We start from the raw sequence: 16,848 nt of genomic DNA on the forward strand, positions 1-16,848 counted from the left end.
AAGAAAGCTTCTTTCCCAAGAGCTCCAGCAAGAACTTCAATGCTATGCTCATTGGCCAGACTTGAGTCACAGTCAATTTCTGCACAGATTCACTGCGACCAGGAACTGGGGTATTGTCACACTCCTACTAAATCACATGGCCTGAAAGTGGCAATTCCTCAAAGAAAGTCAAGGTTCAATTTCCAGAAGAAGTAGGAAATACCAGGCAGGTAAAAACATGTGTCTATCTCCTTAAGAATCATCTGAAGTGTGGGGATTAGGACAAGCAAGAGTATATCAAGCAAAGACTTATGGTAGGGGGAGCCTGAAGAATTTTAGGAAAAAAAAAAAATTCTTTTTGGTTAGAAAGAGCAAGAAAAAAGTGGTGAGAAATGAGGAATTAAAGAGAAGACCAAATTTGGGGGCCTTGTCAACCATGTTTAGAAGTTCAAATATAATACTAGTAAATAGCAAAGGGAAGCCCTTGAAGTATTCAAAACAGGAAATTTAAAGGGTTAACTTTTGGTTTTGAAGAGATCCCATTAACTGTCGTATTTAGAATGGATCAGACAGAAACAAGACTGAAGCCAACCACCTGTTTGGTGTCACAATTAACCATAAGAGAAAGATGATGGAGACCTATGAAGGTGACAGTGGAGATGAACAAAGTAAAACTATTTGGGAGACAATTTGCAGAACACAATTCGAGAATGCTCTAAGAAGATTAGGGTTTATCAACAGCTCTCAAAGCCTTACCCAGAAGATCTCAAGCTCTCTGTCACTTCTATGCTCTTCCTCCATAGGTTGTAAGAAGTTCTAGTAGGAAGACAATGCTGTACCTGCTGCTTCCTTTCTCCTCTCCTTCCCTAACCTCACTACAGGGCAGATCCAGACAAGCACTCCCTGAAGTGCGTCCCTGCTCTGAAATCTATACGTAGATGAGAGGTTTAAAAATGTTTAGATAGTAAAGGTAAGTGAAGAGAGCCCAGGCTGGCACCACCAAGGGCAATTATATTGCCCTAGAGTCAAACGGAGCCAGGTTTTATTCCTGCCTCTGCCACTTATTAGCTGTGTGCCCTTGAGCAAGTTACTTACCCTCTCTGAACCTTAGTTTCCCCACTTGAAAAATGAGTATATCACCTTAGCTCACACAGAATGCTTATGAAATTTAAATGGCTTTGTGCCTCTGAAAGCTGGGAACAGTGCCTGGCACACAGAGTGAGCTCACAGGAGATTGGTTCCATTTTCCTCCCAATCTTTCTTCCTTAGGTGCCTAAGGATGTATTTCCACCTGTTTTCCTTTTTGACAGCAATCCTTCATCATGCCCCAGTTTTGTGATATAATTTTTAAAAATTAAATGCAAATAGTCAAGAGTCATCTAATTCATTACTTTCAGCTTCAATGACAATCACTAACTGTACCAAGCCTCTGGCAGGACACTGGCAGCTGTTGGGCAGCTTCAGAGTACTGATTAGGCCCTCCTGGGCCACGAGTTCATATGTTTAGGCTAATAAAAAGGAAATGGCACTTCTCAAATAGAAAGTTGGACCTATCCCTTTAACCTCTGGGGCATTTGTGAGACCCCTAGACATTAGAAAGTTCCTAATGAGTTCCCCAGCAACAAGCCGCTCCCCTTATCTCACCCCTTTAATCCCTGCCTCAATTACAATCATACACTATACACACCTGGTGCTAATCATCCCCGCTAGAGCTGATGATTAGAAAGTATGGAGGGAATAAGAAAAGGATACCTGAAAACCCCTGAGTGTGGGTGAGACCCGTGACTTACTTTTAACCAATAGTGTGTAGCCAAGTCAATGGAATATACATGATTACATATAAATGATTATGTGACTATGTTACATTAAATTGTTGTGCCCCTTTTGGTGGAATCTCTCAGTCTGTTGCTGATTTTGAGAGAGCAAACAGCCATATTAGGGAATGGTTTGTAGCAGGTAACTATAGGCAGATTCCAGTTGCTGAAGACAGTGTTCACTAACAACCATCAAGAAACTGAAATCCCCAGTCCCATAGCTCAAGGAACTGACTTCTACCAAGAACTGAGTTTGGAAGTAGTTACTTCCCCAATCAAGCATCCAGATGAGAACCCAACCCTAATCATTACCTTAATGATAACCTTGCAAAGTGCCCACCTAAGCCATGCCCACACTTCAAACCCAGAGAAATTGCGAGATAATAAATGCAAGTTGTTTTAAGCCACAAGATTATAATAATATTATACATAGCAGTGGATAACTGATATACATGATAAATTCTAGAGGAATTAATTAATGAGGAAATGGAGAAAAATTTTAGTCAGAAAAGGGGCAGACCAAAACAGTTTGATTCAACACACACGTAGCTATCAAGGTTCTATGTAGGCAGAATACTCGCTGACTGACTGTGCTAAGGGCTAGTGGCTTGGCTTATTAATCAGGGTAGACCACTGCTATAACAAATAACTCCAAATCCTTCATGAGGATTCACATCAGAACACAATACCTGTCATAGAGAAATAAGAAGAGAACTTAGCTCTACTCCATGCTGTCATTCAGGAACCCAGCCTCCTGCCATCCTGTGGCTTCCCCATCCCCTAGCCTCAGAGTTTTCCACTGGAACCTCTGCATCCAGCTTGTAGACAGGGGTAGAAACAGAACATAAAGAACCATAAGGGTGGTTTTTTAGTAAGGATTAAAGCCAGAAAGTAGACAAGTCACTTCTGTCCTCATCAACTCAGGCACATGGTTTCTCCTGACTATAGGAAATGCTGAGAATTATAGCCTCACTCATGCCCAAAGGAAAAGGAAAGAGTTTGATGAACCCATCCTAGTCTATGCTCTGGAAAAGGAATAATATTTTTTTTTGAGACAAAATCTCACTCAATCTGTTGCCCATGCTGGAGTGCAGTGGCACAATCTCAGCTCACAGCCCACTGCTACCTCTGCCACCCAGGTTCAAGCAATTCTCCTGCCTCAGCCTCCTGAGTAGCTGGGATTACAGGCTACCAAGAACTGTGAGTATGGAAGCAGTTACTTCCCCAATCAAGCATTCAGATGAGAATCCAACCCTAGAACCACCATGCCCAGCTAATTTTTATATTTTTAGTAGTGACGGGGTTTCACCATTTTGACCAGGCTGGTCTCAAACTCCTGACCTCAAGAGATCCTCCGGCCCTGGCCCCTCAAAGTGCTGGGAATACAGGCATGAGCCACTGCGCCCAGCCAGGAATAGTAAATGTTCAAGAATAATTCAAGCACAACCTTGACCTCAAGTAATTCATAATGTACTAAGGAAAGCAAGCAAGTAGCAACAAATGATAATACATGACACAATACGAAATATTCTTGAGAGAAAAGCTGGGGAGAGAGAGAGAGGGAAGCAACTTGATGTAATAGAAACTATGACCCAGGTTTCTTCACGTATACTCTCTGAGCTGCTGTTTTCTCACATTTAAATTTGAGAAAATAACTGAATCTCTCAGTGCTTCAGTTTCCTCACCTACTAAATGAGAATAATAGTGCTTCTCTCAAAAGTTGGCTGTGGAGATGAGATAATCCATGTAGATAAAATGCTTAGCACAGTAGCCAACACACAAGATTGTATAAATATTAGCTATTATTATTAATTATTATCATGATCATTATTATAAATTCAGGGTACCCAAAATGATTCGGAAGTGCTTCATAATGTATAAAGAGTTTTTCTAAATGCAGCAGATAGTTTTTATATTATCCCCAAGTGCTTCTGCTGCTCAGAATAATGGGAGATTGATTCTGGCCCTAGGCAATGTGGATGGGCTTCCAAGAGGAGGCAGCATTTAATCCAGACTTGGAAATGACAGAACTGTCTTCACTCCACAGATGGGCTACTGCCTGACAAGCTGGACAATTGGCCTCTTCATTCTGGAGAGTTCCAGACTGAGACACAAAAATGAAATCCACAGAATTCAGGGCAGGCTGTGAGGTGACCGTGGGCACATTCACCAGTTTCTGATTAGAGACAGACGCCACCACCACCCTCACCTTTTCATGGCTTGGATGATTTAAAAAAGAAATTTAAAAAGAAGCACCAGGTGATGCAGCAGGTAATAAACTTACGGAACTCATTTCCTCAGGAGGCTGCTGGGGTGAAAATTTTAAATCATTTCCCAAAAAGCTTAAATTCATGAGTGATTGATTCCTAATGGATTATCAAAGCCTGTTAGGAAGGAAATCCTTAAACTTTAAGGTTGAAGTCTTGGAAAACAGGTGTACTCTCTGATGAAACTTCTCTCTGCACCTCTGTCACAGACAAAATGTTAGACTGCGTGTATCTCTCTGAGTTGACTCACTGTGACAATTCAGTTAGACAGTCACTGCAAGGAAATGCCCAAAATAGCACTTTGGACCAGAGAGGCCCAGTACAGGGCACCTGCACCATCACTCTTCCTGACAGATTCGTGGCAGACATCACTAGTCCATCCCAGCACCATTTCCCATGGAGCCCCATGATAGCTCCAGTCTCTTATCTAGCATAGAAACAACTCGGCAATCCCTGATAGGCCCCACACCTTTACTCAAGATGAAATGAGGCCCAAGGAGTGGAAGCCATTGGTCCAAGATGTTTGCTCCAGGGTTAGCCCTTTAAAATCTCTAGACAGGCAGGCAGGCTAGTGTGGGAGGCAAATAAAATCTGGTGTCCAGTCTCATGTCCATGCCTCTATCCCTTGTGATTCAGAGATGTACAATCCTACAGGTCCTTCCCTCCTTTCATATTAATAAACCTGCTGTTTACTTTATGTAACAGATGTCTGGACTTAGAGAATAATACACATGAGTCAGGAAGAGGAGGAGTAGAAAGAGGAAGAAGAGGGAGGAAGAGGAAGAGGTGAAAGAAGGACAGAATCATGTTTGCCCTGCATTTGACATTCATAAACACCTTTGTATCAGTCGTTATTATATTTAATTCTATCTTCCCAGCTTCACAAAGAAAGAAAAACAAATGAGGCTCAAGGAGGCAAAGTGACTTGCCTAAGCTCACACATCTCCTCAGAAGCAAAGCTAAGGTTCAAATCAGGCCTCTGTACTACACCGAGCTCATTTTTCACTCCCACGAACCAGGATTCAGTTGGAAGTAAACCTTTACTCTAGGTGTCAAAAGCACCTGTCTTGCACATGGATTGAAAGGGCAAATCAGCTAGATCAGACCCTGTGTCCCAACAGCATGACGGATTCCTCTAGACCATGCTGTTTTGTCCCTGGCTCTCCTGCTGCCCAGAGAATGAAGACATATCTGTTGACGCATTAGCAGAGAATGTCACGCTATGACAGCTGTGGCTAGCATTTGGGTACCAGATGTCCACCATCTCCCAGGCCAGATCTCTGTCCCTCTCTAATGGGGATATCAGTGCTGCTAGAAATAATGTAATTAACTAACTACCTATTATTGACTCTCCGAACAAATATTTATTGAGTGTTTACTATGTTCTGGGCCCTGGGACAGGCCCTGGGGACAAAGGCAGGACAGTTCATGGAGCTTACATTAGTAGTAGTAGTAGTAGTAGTAGTAGTAGTAGTAGTAGTAGTAGTAAGGATAAATAATGAACATGTTTATAAGTAAGTGAAGAAAGTAACATCAGAAGTAATACATGTGATACAGAGTCACCTCAGGATTAAGTAGGGCATGCCTGCTTTGGACAAGGCTCTTTGAGGAGGTGACATTAAGCTGAGCCTTTAAGGATGAAGAGGAGTCATTCATGTAAAGAGAAGACAGAAGAGTATCCCAAACAGTGTTAAGAACGAAGACTCAGAGGCCACAGAGCTTGCGTTCAAGGAGTAGAAGGCCAGCAAGAAGCTAAAGCAAGATGAGAAAACCAAAGCCCTGGGAGCTGGAGCAATTTGACTACGATCTCATAGACATTTTTTGATGACACAAATTAAACAGACATCCCCAAATGGATTGCGACGTTGTAAACAGTTTCCCCAGGTCTTTGTCGGAAAGCTGCTCCCCTGCAGCTCAATATTCACCCCTTCTCCCCGCTCAGTTCCCTCTTGGCATCCTAATTTTTCCAGAGTAATTTCACAGTAACTCCCAGGCAATTGACTGCAGTGTCACCTGCCGGAGATGATCAACTGGAGCTGAGGTGGGCTACAAAGAAGGAGAGGACATGCTCTCAGGACAAGAGAGTTCCTTTCTGCTCGCAAAGGACCTTCACCAGCAGGAAGAACAGCAAAAGCAGGGGAAATAGCACATTAAATGACATGATCAACTAGGCAGGCGGCTGGTTTGTTTTTCCAAGAGCATAAACTAATCTCAACAACTGGGGCTGAGGGCTGGAGAGGGGGTCAATCCGCTGGTTCTCTTCATTCCACTTCTGCAAACTACTTCCTATGCAATTATTTTATCCCTTGCTCTGGGTTTATTTCTAACCTCTAGAAAAGCTCTAGTATTCAGTAGGCACCTAATAACTATCTGCAGAATGAATGAACAGGTTATGTACGGTAAGACAAGGATGCAAAGGTGTATAAGCCTTTATTAGAGTTCTATGGAGAAGCAGAACCAATCAGATATATATATATAAATATAAATATATATAAATACATATAAATATATAAATGTATATAAAATATATAAATATATAAATATATATAAATGGAGAGATTTAGTATGAGGAAGTGGCTCACATGATTATGGAGGCTAAGTCCATGAGCTGCCGTGTGCACAAGCTGGAGACCGGCTGATGACACTGCAGTCAATTGCCTGGGAGTTACTATGAAATTACTCTGGGAAAATTAGGATGCCAAGAGGGAACTAAGCTGGTAGAAGAGGTGAATATTGAGCTGCAGGGGAGCAGCTTTCTGACAAAGACCTGGGGAAACTGTTTACAACGTTGTAATCCATTTGGGGATGTGTGTTTAACTTCACACCAAGTACAAAGGCTTGAGTACCATGGGAACCAGTGATGTAAAACCCAGTCCAAGGGCAGAAAAGGATCTATGTCTCAACTCAGCAGGCAGGAAACAAAAGGGGTGAATTCCTCCTTCCCCTGCCTTTTTGTTCTATCCAGGTCGTCAGTGGTTGTATGATGTCCGCCAACTAGGGAAGGGCAATCTGTTTTACTGAGTTCACCAGTTCAAATGCTAATCTCATCCAGAAACACCCTCACAAACACATCCAAAAATAATACTTAATCCGGGCACCTTTGATGGAATCAAGTTGACACATAAAATTAACCATCGCAAAGCCCATTCATTCATTATTCCTTATCAATAAGCACTATATGCCTGCTATATGTATGGCACTGTGTTGGACATGAAATAAGAGAAGCTAAAAGATGGAAAAGGTATGCATTCATTGACTTGTTCAATCACGCAACCTATGTTGAGTACATGGACTAATGTTCCACAGCATTTTGTAGTTACATGGCTTCATTTTATAGTTGCCATTTAATAGCACAGTCCTTGGGGTCAATCCTGAGTTCAAATCAGGTCTGATCATCTGGACAACCTTGGGAAAGTTACTTAACCTCTCAGCTTCACCATCAGAAAAATGGGAATAATAATACATTTATTCCTGTGTTCTTTTAAGTCTTCAAGCAACGACATGAAAGGGGTGTAGCAGAGATCTTCGCACATGGTAAGTGCTCAACAAATGGTAGCTAGTCTTATTATTATAATGTATGTTATTTTTTATCTTCCTGTTAATACTTTGAAGAAGGTATTTTTTCCCTCATTTTTACAGGGCTGAAAGTCATAGAAAGGTACATGACCAAATACCTCAAGGAACCAGAACTAAGTTAAGCCTTTGCCATCCATGGCAATGATATCTCTAAACTCATGACTTCTGATCCAAATAAAGCATTTGGGAGGCTTATTAGACACCATAGTAACAAGCTTCACAACTGAGGCTCACTTTATAGGTAGAGTTACTGAGGCCAGAAAGGTTGAGCAAATTGTCCAAGGTCAACAGTCTTGGTGGAGCTGGGAATCAAATCAAAGTTTCTTGGGTTTTGAGGTTCTTACTACGTGACAGACAAGACGCTGAACTCCAAAGATGTTAAATTAAATACGGCCCAGGCCCTACACTTGAGAACACTCAATCTAGGGAGGCATGGGCAATTAGAATAGCGATGTATCTTTCTGAGAAGAACGATTCTTCAAGAATTTGCCTGCAGTCTTCACACGTATATGAAGCACTGTCCTTTGAAAGGCAAAGTAAAAGGTAGCACAACACATTGACTTTGGGTCAGGTAAACCCAGGTTCAATTTCCACCTCTTTCACTCTCAAGCCTTGTGACCACAGGCAAGTCATTTAACTCGATGGGCATTTAACTTGCTGAGCAAACCTCAGTTTTCTCAACTCTAAAATGGACATGATAACAACACTTACCTCCATAGGTGGCCCACAGCCCATCAGGAATGGGCTCCATCTTTAGTTCTGTCCCTTCCCTGAGGATTTAAGTCAAAGTAGAGTAGAGACTCTAGGGATCTTGTTCATTGGAGTATGTCTGGCACATGGCACTGGCACTATGTGGATAGAGGAGGGTGACCAGAGAGAGGCATCCTAGGCAGAGGGGAAAGCATGAAAAAAAATCACGAAGGTGTGAAACAAAGGGGTGCATTCAGAAAACCGGAAATAATGAGTAGGTATGGCTGCACCTACAAAGGAGTATGGCAGGGGGAGTGGGCAGGGACATTGGCAGTGGAGGGGAAGGCAGGAACCCGTTGGCTGTGATGCAGACCTGCACTTTACCCCCTAGTTCCTTACCTTGGGTTCTACGTCAAGTCTGTTCAGCCCTGTATTTCTCACGAGTGGGCTGGGCCAGACACTGTGAATTGTCTACCCAAAGACTATTTATAACCAATTTCTCCTTGTCTTTCTCTATTTCAAAGGTTGAGAAGGGTAAAATAACCTATTTCCCACCTGCCTGGAGAACCGTACACACAGCTGTGGCCAGCGAGATGTAGCAGAAGCCCCAGGGAATGCTTTTCCTTCTAGGAAAAGTCGTGCATGTACACATGTGTGCATGTCTGTGTGTGTGTGCTGTGTGTGCATGTGTGCATGAATGTAGGTATATTGGCCTCTTCTCCTTGGTGATGCTTGCCCCTTCCCCCTTCTTTCCTACTGGAAGACTCTTAGGGATGCAACAGCCATGGTGCAACTAACTATGAGGTGACAAGCCTGAGAGTATAGGCCTACACGGTAAGAAAGGCGATGAAGCACTTGGTCTATTTGACAAATAATCCTTTATGTGTTTAAGCCATAGAAGCATTTTTCTACTACATGTAACCAAAAGCAATGCTGGTTTATGCAAGGACTTGCTAGCCACCCCATCCGGGTAGCTCTGCTTAGATAAATCTTTGCTGATTCCTCTTCTCCTTAGACCAGTCTTTTGTGTGTTTCCAATTGGGCTCATCAAGATGCACCCCCTGCCCCCATAAGGTTTAGATTTGAACTCCTTCCACACCATGATCCTAGTTTGGTGACCAAGACATTTATTTCCTCTCATTATCAAGGTGAGACGTAAGACAGAAAAGACTTACCGACAGATGCACGGCCTCTGTTTTGTGGCTTTGTCTCATGCTGTTTGGGCTCCCAGCTTCCTGACTGCTCTGTCTGCCACGCTGAAAACACTGCCACTCCCAGGATACCAGGCTTAAAAGAAGCCTTTCAGGGAATTGTGCTGGAGCAAGAGCAAATCTCAATATGTTTATCCTTATGTTTTTTCTTTTCTGCATTGCCTAGAGGATAATTAGGATTATGCTAATCTCTTTACTGTATGTTTTTTTTTTTTCACTTCTACAATAAGCTCTTTGGAGCCAAAGGGAAGAGCCCAGAGGAAAGACGGACATGGAGCTTATGCCGTAAGGACAGACGAGAAACAGAAGGGAGAGAGCCAGGCGGCCCTGTCACCAGGGAAACCAGAGGAGGGTTTGTGGTGTCAGCAAAAACTGACAAAGACTCGGAAATGAACAAAACCAAGCACTGGGTGTCCTCTCCCTGGAGTACTGTGTATTATCCCTTGGATCTCCAGGGATTACCTATTCTTACCAAGATGAGTATCTTTGGCTGACTTCAATCAGCTGGGCTATTTTACAGCTCTCTATGGGTAGAAGTTATAGAGAGCTCACGGTAATGCAAATGATTCTTGTCCATATCAATGAAAGTGAATTTTATTGGGAAAAATATAATCCCAACCATTACATTTTATTGCCCAAGAGCAGTGGATCTCAAAGTGTCACCTGGGTACATCAGGAGATTGCCTGAGACGCTTTCAGGGAGCCTGTTAAGTCAAAACTGTTTTCATAATAATAGTAAGGCACTATTTGCCTTTTGCACTCTTTTTCTCATGAGTGTATGGCGATGTCTTCCAGAGACTACATGACTTGTGATACTTAGTATTGCTTAGTATTGCTCTGACAGCAAATGGAATTTTGCCTGTGTATTCTTGTGTTTTAAAAATGTCTCAGTTTTAACTTCTAAAACAGCAAGTATTAGGTGGGCATAGTGGCTCATGCCTGTAATCCCAGCACTTTGGGAGGCCAAGGCGGGTAGATCACTTGAGGCCAGCAATTCAAGACCAACCTGGCCAACATCGCAAAACCCTGTCTCTACTAAAAATAAAAATAAAAAATTAAAAATAGCCAGGCGTGGTGGCATAGGCCTGTAATCCTAGTTACTCGGGAGGCTGAGGCATAAGAATTGTTTGAACCCAGGAGGTGGAGGTTGCAGTGAGCCGAGATCTCACCATTGTACTCAAGCCCGGGTGACACAGACTCTGTCTCAAAATAAATAAATAATTTTAAAAACAGCAAATATTGATAGATATAACCCACATAAATAAAAGCTCTTTGAGAGGTCCTAAGTAATTTCTAAGCCTGTAACGATAATCCAAAACCAAAAAGTTTGACCCTGTAGAATATGAACTAATTTAACTAATTTTGCATCTATCAGCAAATTTATTTCAGCATCCCTGATGGGTGTACATGTGTGTGCATGTGTGTGTGTTCTCCTTGAAACTGTTTTAATATCTTACTAATCCTTTATTAACTAATGAGTTAAATAAAATCTTTATTCATTTTATAGCTGAATGTCATGTTTTTAACTTTTTGAAAAATTATGCTCAAATACTAGACTTGGAGTAGAAGAGGGAGACGTGAGGTGTGGCCAAGAAGAAGATCAAAGAACCAAGACCATGTGGAAGGCACCCAGGCAGCCTGGGATGAGTCTTATATTCTCCCTGTGCGCAGCAGCATGGAGCCATGTAGGAGTCCAGTCAACTCCCCAGACTATGCCTCGTCATTCAAGCAAGGACAGTCCCTAAATCAAGTCCTGCCTAGCAGCCCAGGTGCCCCATGGACTATCCAGCAGCAGGACTCCAGCCACACCCAGAGGCTTTGCTAAGCCTATCCAGAGTTTCCGACATGGAAATCCCACTTTTCAATGGCCCTGTGTTTTAGTAAGCCTCTTCAAAACAAAAGGCAAAGCTCTTGACACCCAGAAGCAGGTGTAGAAGGGAAAATCTTGCTCCCAGTCCTAGAGTAAAACTGGGCAAAGTCACCCCATCCAACAACATGGCCTAAACCCCAGAAAAGTCAAGAGACCTGCCCAAAATAGCACAGACCCTTGGAGGAGGAGACAGGAGCAAAATGCAGGCACCCATCTCCCAGCTCAGGGCTCTTGCTCCTGCTTTCTACTGTCTCATTATGCCGACAAATTCACTAATGCGTGCACTCAATGTTCCTAGGAGTCAATACCTTTGTAAAGGCCATCAGAGCTCCCAAGAGGAGACACGATGTGGATTTTGTAAGCTCCATCACTGCTCTTCTGTCTTTGAGCAACCCCTTATCCTCACTGAGCCTCAGTTTCCTCACCTGATTGTGAAGATGGTAAGAGGAATAAAACAAGCTAGCCAGATGTTGAACCCACAGGAGTTGCTGAACAAACATTTGCTGACTCAAAATCCTTTTCTCTTTAAATTAATTCCTGCCTATTGCTCTCCAGCCTGAATGGAATCCAAGTGCTGGCCAATGGAGAGGCACCAGCAGTGCAAGGAGAGTGGGTGGGAGCCAGCTGGGCTGGAGGGAAATCATTCCTGGTCAAATGGAGTCACGTGGTATGGAAGACTTTTAAAGGAATCCCTTAAAATCTGTGTGTGTGTGTGTGTGTGTAAGAGAGAGAGAGAGAATGTGTGACTGTGTGACGTCCCCTTAGCAGACACAATATTATAAGTGCATGAGTATTCCTGTAGTCCTCTCCTCCCAGATGCTGAAAGGGGAGGATTCTTGCCTGCAATCTCAGCCTACATCTCTCCTTTGCTGGGGAGAATTTAGGATAATGGGCGAGGCAGAGAGAATTTAAGGACTCCTGAGAGGCTACAATAATCTAGATAAAGGGTTGGCAAACTATGGCCCGTGGGCCAAATACAGCCCTCGACCTGAGCTAAGAATGGTATTTAGATTTTTACTATTTTATTTTATTTTTTATTTTATTTCATTTTATTTTATTTTATGGGACAGAGTTTTGCTCTGTTGCCCAGGCTGGAGCGCAGTGCCACAATCTCGGCTCACTGCAACCTCCACCTCCCAGGTTCAAACAATTCTCTGCCTCAGCCTCCCAAGTAGCTGGGATTATAGGCACCTGCCATCATGACCGGCTAATTTTTGTATTTTTAGCAGAGACGGGGTTTCGCCATGTTGGCCAGGCTGGTCTCAAACTCCTAACCTCAAGTGATCTGCCCTCCTCAGCCTCCCAAAGTGCTGGGATTACAGATGTGAATCACTGCGCCCTGCAGGTATTTAATTTTTCAATGGTTGAAACAAAATCAAAACAAAGTACTATTTCATGGCGTGAAAATTATATAAATTTCAAATTTCAGTGTACACAAATAAAGTTTTAATGAAACATGGCCACGCTTGCTAATTTAAATATTGTCTGTGGCTGCTTTGAGACTACAGTGGCAGAGCTGAGTAGTTGCTGCAGAGACCATGTGGCCTGCAAAGCCTAAAATATTTACTCACTGGTCCTTTAAGGAAGAAGTTTGCCAACTTGATCTACACAATAAGCCAAGAGAGAGGAAACAGAATGCGGGCAGATTGAGTATCAGGAAGAATGTGAAGGAGGGAAGTAGGAGTTAAGGGCGGGGGTCGGGGGGTGGGCAAAGTTATCTGGGGGTGAGTGAAGCAGCCACCGTCTCCATGAAAATACTGAGAGAGACAAGCAGCATTCAAGAGAGAGGATCTTCAGAATGTTTTGTATTTTAAGAATACACCAGGGGGCCGGGTGCGGTGGCTCATGTCTGTAATTCCAGCACTTTGGTAGGCCGAGGCAGGCTGATCACAAGGTCAGGAGATCGAGACCATCCTGACTAACATGGTGAAACCCAGTTTCAACTAAAAAATACCAAAAAAAAAAATGAGCCGGGCGTGGTGGTGGGCGCCTGTAGTCCCAGCTACTCGGAAGACTGAGGCAGGAGAATGGTGTGAACCCGGGAGGCGGAGCTTGCAGGGAGCCGAGATGCACTCCAGCATGTGGAGTGCACTCCAGCACGGGTAACAGAGCCAGACTCTGTCTCAAAAAAAAAAAAAAAAAAAAAAAGAATACACCAGCCAGACACAGTGGCTCGCATCTGTAATCCAACACTTTGGGAGGCCGAGGCAGGCATATCGCTTGAGTCCAGGAGTTTGAGTCTGGGCAACATGGCGAAACCCTGTCTCTAAAAAAATACAAAAAAAAAAAAAAATTAGCCAGGCATGGTGGCACGCGCCTGTAGTCCCAGCTGCTTGGGAGGCTGAGTTGGGAGGATGGCTGGAGTTCAGAAGGCAGAGGTTGCAGTGAGCCAAGATCGTGCCATTGCACTCTAGGCTGGTTGAGAGACGGACTTTGCCTCAAAAAAAAAAAAAAAAAAAGGTAAAATAAAAAAAAGTTGGTAAGGTTTTACTGATACAGATACAAACATCTGTCATAAAAATTAGAAAACATATATGAGGGTAACGTATGTAACCAAATTCAAGACAGTGATTCCCTCTGGGAGAAAAAGAGTAAGGGGAGATAAAACTGTATCTGTCAGCCGGGCGCGGTGGCTCAAGCCTGTAATCCCAGCACTTTGGGAGGCCGAGACGGGCGGATCACAAGGTCAGGAGTTCGAGACCATCCTGGCTAACACGGTGAAACCCCGTCTCTACTAAAAAATACAAAAAGCTAGCCGGGAGAGGTGGCTGCCGCCTATAGTCCCAGCTACTCGGGAGGCTGAGGCAGGAGAATGGCGTAAACCCGGGAGGCAGAGCTTGCAGTGAGCTGAGATCCGGCCACTGCACTCCAGCCCGGGCAACAGAGTGAGACTCCGTCTCAAAAAAAAAAAAAAAAAAAAAAAAAAAAAAAAAAAAAAAAAAAAAAAACTGTATCTGTCACATAGTGAGCCTTTCAAATTAAAAAATTATATATTTTAAGAAAATAAGCTGTTAAGAAATGAAAGAAGAAAAGGTTAATTAGTGATACAGATGAAACAACAAGAAGTGATTTTTTTTGTCATTGTCCCTGATATCCAGGACTAGGGAAGTGAAAGGCCAAGTGAGCTCCTCGGTCCCAGGCTCCTCTACGCTACTTTTTGTTGTGGTTGTGGTTGTGGTTGTGGTAGTGGTGGTTGTTATGCTATATACTACTATTTTGCAGTGAATCTAAGACATACATTTTTCCACATTTTAACAACTCTGAAATAGGGCCACATTTTACAATGGATGGTAGAAGATAATTAAATTGGCAGAGTTTTTTCCTTCCTTAGTGCTACAAAAAAAATAATGATTCAGCCGGGCACAGTGGCTCACGCCTGTAATCCCAGCGCTTTGGGAGGCCAAGGCAGGTGAATCACGAGGTCAGGAGATTGAGACCATCCTGGCCAACATGGTGAAACCCCATCTCTACTAAAAATACAAAAATTAGCTGGGTGTGGTGGTGCACACCTGTAGTCCCAGCTACTCAGGAGGCTGAGGCAGGAGAATCACTTGAACCTGGGAGGCAGATGTTGCAGTGAGCTGAGATAGTGCCACTGTACTCCAGCCTAGCGACAGAACGAGACTCTGTCTCAAAAAATATAAAAATAAAAATAAAAAAAGGGATTCATCTTACAATCAGTGGTATTTTAAATCTTCTTTCAAAGGGATAAATAAATAAAGATTCTGTTCTTTGGCATTCCATTGAGAGACAAATGAGAAATGAAGCACTGTTGGTTTCCTTTTGGAAAGGGGAGCTTTTCTGAGTGAGACACTGTATTGAGACAGGGCCACAGGCAGCCCCAGGATTTACCTGTTTGATTATCTTATGGGAGGAGAAGAAGAGGAGAGTTTGAGTCATGTACTGTTGTTTGAGATTATCTCTTCCTAGAAAACAAAGAAAGTAAAAGTCATACTGAGTTGCTTTGATTTAGAAGATGTGATGAATCAGAGAAAGCTCTGTGCTGGTCAGCAGAACCCGACGGGGGAAAAATATCTGACCTAATTCCTAAGTGTTATTAAACTTTGTCTCCCAGAGTAAAATAAAGTATAGAGTCCGTAGTAATTAAACCTTCTTTCCTCTGAGTGGGTCTTAGAAGTAAGGGATTCTATAAGAAACAAGTGCCTACTTCCCGATACAACCATCCCATGGGAAAGAAAGCACAGAAAGCAAAGTGTCCTCTGTTGAATAGAACTGGGAGCAGAGGAGGGGGAGGGTTCGGAAAGGCTTGAGCTATAGTCAGAGATCACGGCTGCAGAAGGATACGCAAAATCCATCCTGTTCAGATGAAACTCTGAGAACCAGCTCCTCCTTCATCTTTGCTACCATGCAGGAGCCTTGGAGCAGAACTTAAAAGAATGAGGCCCGGTCCTCAAGAGGCTATTAATATGACATCTGTCACCAGCCACACTCATCCCAAGAAGAACAAGGCTCAAACCCTGAAAGTCTTCCCTGATGCCAGAAATGAAATACTGAGGGGGCAGGCAGCCTCTGCAAGCCAGATAAGGAGGTGTCATTCCCTTTAAGTGTTGAATTAAGTAGACCCACATGGGTAATTTATGGATTCATTCATTCAACACACATTTCTTGAGCACTTAGTATATGCCAGGCACTGTTTTAGGTACCTGAGATAGAGCCCTTTCTTAGTGGTTCTTACATTTCTCCAATTTAAACACTATATAAATTACCTCCCTTAATTCTCTATTATTAGTAGTAAATAGTAGAGCTGGGGTTTGAAATCACAGTATCAAGATTCAGAGTCTGTTCTTAACTACTATGCTATATCACCCCTCCAGATGGAAATTAAAATTAAAATACTGCATCTGAAAATTGTTCTGCTGTCTTAGAAGTCATTCTGAAACAATCAATAAAACCCTGGGTTTTGGAATCATTAGGAATTAGAATTCCTTCCTCTCTGCTGGCCTCTGATCTCCATAATGACAGAGACCATTTCTGGCTTCAGACTGTTGTGTTCCATAGCATCAAGCCTAGCACATACTAGGTACTCACTAAATATTTATTGACTGAATGAATGAATGAGTTCATATACCAGTCGTAGGATCTTAGCAGAATGATCTAATCAATCTACCCTCAGTGTCTTAGTCCATTTCTGTTGCTATAACAAAATATATTAGACTGGGTAATTTATAAACAATGGAGGTTTATTGCACACAGTTCTGGAGACTGAGAAGTCCAAGATCTAGGCACCAGCAGATTCACTGTCTGGTGAGGGCTAGCTCTCCACTTCAAAGATGGTGCCTTCTTGCTGCATCCTTACATGGTGAAAGGGGCTAAAAAGCTCTGTTATAAGGCCTCAGAATTCATGACCTAATCATCTCCTAAAGACTCCATCTCTTTTCTTTTTTTTTTTTTTTTTTTTTTTTTTTTTTTTTTTTTTTTTT

The 16,848-nt window shown here is 42.8% G+C and overlaps 1 protein-coding gene across 1 annotated transcript in view; it reads left to right on the forward strand.

Moving 5' to 3' along the window:
* Positions 1-16,848, forward strand: part of ISX (intestine specific homeobox) — an 83,110-nt gene that overhangs the window by 60,799 nt on the left and 5,463 nt on the right. The gene's annotated exons all lie outside the window — the stretch shown is intronic.

This window comes from Piliocolobus tephrosceles, chromosome 19 (genome assembly GCF_002776525.5).
Source record: "Piliocolobus tephrosceles isolate RC106 chromosome 19, ASM277652v3, whole genome shotgun sequence".
In the NCBI taxonomy this organism is placed as follows: Eukaryota; Metazoa; Chordata; class Mammalia; order Primates; family Cercopithecidae; genus Piliocolobus; species Piliocolobus tephrosceles.